Genomic DNA, 5297 nt, shown 5'->3' with positions numbered 1-5297 from the left:
AATCACAGTTAAAAAAAATTTTTTTAGGTCTCACTGTGGAAAACTGAGCAGCCTTCTTACAGGCTCTGCTATTAACTTTTTTTTTAATTGAAGTATGTTTGATTTACACTGTTGTGTTAGTTTCTGGTGTACAGCACAGGGATTCAGTTATACATATATGCACAATCCTTTTCATATTCTTTTTCATTATAGGTTATTGGAAGATACTGAATGTAGTTCCCTGTGCTATACATTAAGACCTTGCTGTTCATGTATTTTATATTTAGTAGTTTTTATCTACTAATCCCAAACTCCTAATTTATCCCTCCCTCACCCCTTTTCCTCTTTGTTAACTATAAGTTTGCTTCCTATGTCCGTGTGTCTCTTTCTGTTTTGTAAATAAGTTTGTTTGTATCATTTTTTAAAGATTCCACATACAAGTGATATCATATGATATTTATCTTTCTCTGTCCAACTTACTTCACCTAGTACCATAATCTCTAGGTCCATCCATGTTGCTGCAAATTGTATTATTTCATTCTTTTTATGACTGAGTAGTATTCCATTTTGTGTATGTGTGTATATATATATATATATATATATACACTCCACATCTTCTTTATCGAGTCATCTATTGAAGGACATTTAGATTGTCTTCATGTCTTGGCTATTGTACATTGAGGTGCATGCATCTTTTAGAATTAAAGTTTTCTCTGAATATATGCCCAGGAGTGGGGCATTGCTGGACCATATGGTAGCTCTAGTTTTAGTTTGTTTTTTTTAAGGAATCTCCATACTGGCTTCCATAGTGGCTGCATCAAACTACATTCCCACCAACAATGTAGGAGGGTTCCCTTTTCTCCACACCCTCTCCTCTGCTGTTAACTTTTTTTATAAGACAGCATTATATGGTGGAAAGGCTGTCGAATTTGGATGTGAGTCGTTGCTCAGTGACTACTGGCCTCGCCACCTGGGATAAGTTGCTTTGTTTCCCTGAGTCCTCTGGGCTTCCTTAGAAGTACACATACTCCAGCCTTCAGTTAACCTTTCCTCAGGAGAGCAGCAGCCACTGCTGGGCACACGGGTTCCATAGTGAAATGCACGCGTACAATGAAACAGAAAGGGAAGTTGATTCTGGTCTCTTCAGGGGTGGGTGCTGGAGCCACCAGCTGGCGTTGCAATGAAAGCTTTTGGGGAATCAGAGCACGGGTTTAGTCAGCTTCCTGGGTAAAGTAAAGAATTCAACAAAATCAAAGTTCTCTGGTCAGTAGCCTTTGGCTCCAACAGGGCTGTTCTAGTCAAAAAGCACAGCCCAGGCATGGAAAATCACAGCCTGGAACAATCATAAGGTGTTGGTGCCAGGAGGAAACTTACAGATCCTGGAGTCAAATTCCTGCATTGTACAGAGGGGAAAACCAAGACAAGGAGAGTTTGGGGGAGCTCAGCTAATTAAGCAGCATTAAGCACCTCATTAATCTCCTCTATTAGGAACTTTACTAGGGGAAATCTGGTGCTGGAGAAAACCCTATTTCACCTGAGCAACTGGTTTGTTCCTTTGGGCGTGGAAAGCATTATTATAGTTCGTATTGCCAGGTACGACACAGGAAACCCAGAGAAAGTTGACTTTTTGATGAACAATAAATTTTTTGCACAAGTATGTCCCAAATATCAGATGGAACAACTTATACTAAAGTGATCCATTTTTTAAAAAACAGAAACTCAAATTTAACTTGGCATCCTATTATTATGATTTTTTTTTTGCAATATCTGGCAGCCCTAATTATAGAATGTCTCTATCTTCCATCTTTATTCCGACTGCTAGGAAGCTTCAAGGCAAATGTGTCATCATTGCCTTGTAACAGGATTTTATGGCATTTAGATTTATCTTTTCTTCCCATTTGTTTACATTCCCTTCACCTTATTTTCTTTATTAAAAATATATTAATTGTTGTAAATATCTCAGTAAGCTGCATCAAAACTTAGCTTGTATATGGTTAAAACAAAAAACCCATGGCGTGGTGGTGGGTATAGCTCAGTGGTAGAGCGTGTGCTTAGATTGCACAGGTCCTGGGTTTAATCCCCAGTGCCTCCATTAAAATAAATAAATAAATAATAAAATTTTTTTTAAATTAAAAAAAAATCCCACAACATAACGTTAGGTAATTATTCCAGACCAGACTTTGTACTGGGTCCTGCAGATGTTAGTACGATAATACCTGTGGTCTGATCTCGAAACAACCCTGGTCAAGTAGAGAAGATAGTCACCCGTATAAGTAATCCCACTGCAGAGAGACGAATGATGAATGTGGCCCAAGGTCACACAGCTAGTTGGCGAGAGGACAGAGATGTGTTTCATGATGTTCGATTCCGCAGAGCTGGCTAGCTGACAATGCTCGTCTCACACATCCACCTAAGCGTCTGTGGGGCAGTGCAGTGGACACTGATTGTTTGGCCTTCCCAGCACCCATTCTTTTTCTGGGAGTAGCACCCCCTTTAGGGGGGAAATTGCTTCCCCTCTTACCTAAACTTTGTAACATTCATCGGAGTTGACACTCAGAGTGCCTGTTTTCCACGGTCTTGGATGATTGGTTCAGGATGTGGACCCATGATCCAAGCCAGACCAGGTCCTTCCCCAAGAATTTCCAAGTTGGAACAAGGAAACAGACAGTCTGTCTTTGGTGAGCAAAGATGAACGTAGAAGTATCAGTCATGATGCCTGCTGTCTGGAGGCAGCTGGCTGAGCACACATGGGTAATATCCAGAGAGCAGCAGAGACAAGGGATGGGGAGCTTTTCCAACATGGGAGTTTTTAAGTCCGGCTATTCCCAAAGCTCAGCTGCAAGTTCTTTTAGCCTAAAATAATTTGAGTTGTGTCTCTTGTCACTTGCAACCAAAAGGGCTGTAGCTGATAGAGATGGTTGGACGTGAATTACCATTAGCAGTTCTCCAACCCCATAAAGGGGTCCCAGAGTGGGCTTTTGGAATTCTGTGGCTCAGAGCACAGTTTATACACAAAGCTGTTGATTCTACTTCCAGACAGTGAAGCAAATCTCCTGCCCTTCTAAAGTCATTGCCAAAACCAATGTTTTCCCAGTCTGCTTCCATGATACCCTTAAAATGTTTTCATTTATGACAGAGTTGTATCTAGCAAAGTCAGGCATCATTCATTAATGCTGAATAGCCAAGCTGACCCCAAGATCTCCAAGCTAGCTTCATGCTGCCATTATAATAAATGCTCAGCTTTTAAAAGTGGAGAAATTAAAACCCAGAGAGGCCAAGTAGGTTATTCAAATTCATACCTATTTGGCTTGGTGTATTCTAGAATTTGCATCTCTTGCCATTTAGAACATTGCATCTTTCCAATATGCTCACTCTTAATGAATGTCTCATTCATTGACGACCCTCAATGTGGACAGAAAATATTGATCGTGATGAACATAAAAAGAGCAAAAAAAACTTTCAGGCTATATGGTCGTGTATTTAAATTAAACAGGCATTGGGGGAGAAAACTTGGGAAAGTGGTTAAGACATAATAGACATTTGAGCATTTCCATTTTGGTTCCATGTCATAATCATTGTGATACCTTTTGAAAAGAAAGATTTAGGACTTTCCTCCACTCACACCAAGATCTCCTGAGTCAGAATGTTTAGGAGGTGGGCACCAGGTCTTAGATATTTAAAGATCTCCAAAGATAATTTAGATTAAATAGACCTATGAACTGACATTTAGCATCACTAATGTAGATTTTTTTGGTCTACATCTTCAGTTGTTTTATTAACAACAGTCAGGCAAAAAATCTCTTGGCTGTATTTATGTAAAATCAACACAACTGTTCATACAACCAATGTAGACCTGCTATTTAAGCAATCTTATACCTCACTCGTTCAATAAATATTTACTACTTCCCTACAAGATACTGGGTTCTGTGCTAGGCACTTGGATTCAAAGATGAGTCAGATGGAAACGCTGCTCTCAAGGAGCCTAGATGGAGAGAGAATATGTGGACACATGATGTTCAAATAAAGTTGTCATATCAGAGTTCCATGGGTGAGGGCTTGAGGGAAGAAGTTGGAGACCATCAGAGAGGGCTTGGTGGAAGAGTATTTGAACTGGGTCTTGAAAGCCAGGTAGGATCTAGATTAAGAGATGAGAGGAACCCCAAGTCAGGCAGAGGAAACAGCATGAGTCAAGATTGAGAGGAGAGAAGAAACAGCAATGATGATGATGATGACAGTTACAATAATAAAAGCAATGAGCTATTTTTGAGACCTGGCCATATATGGTAGTTACTGTTATAGGTAATTTACCTGGTCGTCCCTTAATCCTCACAACAAAGAGGTGAAATAGGTACTTCCACCATACAGTTGCAAAAACTGAATTCATGATAGATTTGGTACTTCACCTAATGTCATGCACAAGATCAGCTAGGTAGCTGGAGAGGGCATTTCTATTTTGTTCAATGTTTGTTTGTGGCACGAATGGATATTTTAATTCAACACCTTCATCTCACAGATGAGGAAACTGAGGCTCAGAGAGTCCAAGGGACCTGCCCAACGGCATCCAGCTGGTTGGTGGCAGAGCCAGGATTAGAGTCATTTTAGTGCAGTTTGTACTATGCCACATGCCTGTGTGCTCCATGCATGCAGCGTAAGACTGAGTGAGAGGAAAGGCTTGGGGTAGCATTTCCTTTGAGTCATAAAAATTTGGAGGAAATGTGGTATCTGGAAAGGTAACTAAATCCAGAGCTGACCTCTAACCAGGATAGAGCTTTTAAATGCGGGCAAACAAATACAAGGGAGAGGAGGTAAAGCACAAGAGAGTAGAACTCATTTTGGACAAATCTTCTCACCTTTGTGTTCTTACCTATAAAATGAGGAAATCAGACAAGAAGATCTCTGAAGGCTTTTCCATGTTGGCTATTCTGTGTGAGCCTAGGAAGGGCTAGAAATAGAGATCATGTCTATGAATGTCTCTAGGTTTGGTGGACTGAAATATAGCCAGCGATGGATAATCGTGACCTATGAAACCTACACCTGGGGGCCACAAGGCAGCTATTAGATGAATGGGGAGAGTAGCAATCTCTGCTTGAGTCCTGATCCTACGCATGTTGCCTGATGCGATGCTGATAAAGTCACTTGATCCATTTATGGAAAACTTCAGGACTTAGCCAATTTCCTCTTTCCAAATGAAGGGACTTAGCAAGAGAGAATCATTTTCTGTGTCCTCAAAGCTGAAGAAAAGAAAGAGAGAGCAGATCTTTGGATTGAGGCTACCTGGACATTTCTACTTGTCTGTTTCACCCCAGACAGCACGCCTC

The 5297-nt window shown here is 40.6% G+C and overlaps 1 non-coding gene across 1 annotated transcript; it reads left to right on the top strand.

Moving 5' to 3' along the window:
• Positions 1-1999: 1999 nt before the first annotated feature.
• On the top strand, positions 2000-2071 carry TRNAS-AGA (transfer RNA serine (anticodon AGA)). The gene has a single exon. It is a non-coding gene; the product is annotated as a tRNA-Ser (tRNA).
• Positions 2072-5297: the final 3226 nt, after the last annotated feature.

The sequence above is a fragment of the Camelus dromedarius genome, chromosome 10 (assembly GCF_036321535.1).
Source record: "Camelus dromedarius isolate mCamDro1 chromosome 10, mCamDro1.pat, whole genome shotgun sequence".
NCBI lineage: Eukaryota > Metazoa > Chordata > Mammalia > Artiodactyla > Camelidae > Camelus > Camelus dromedarius.
Note: the sequence above shows the minus strand (reverse complement) of the source record. Positions and strands in the feature narration are given on the sequence as shown.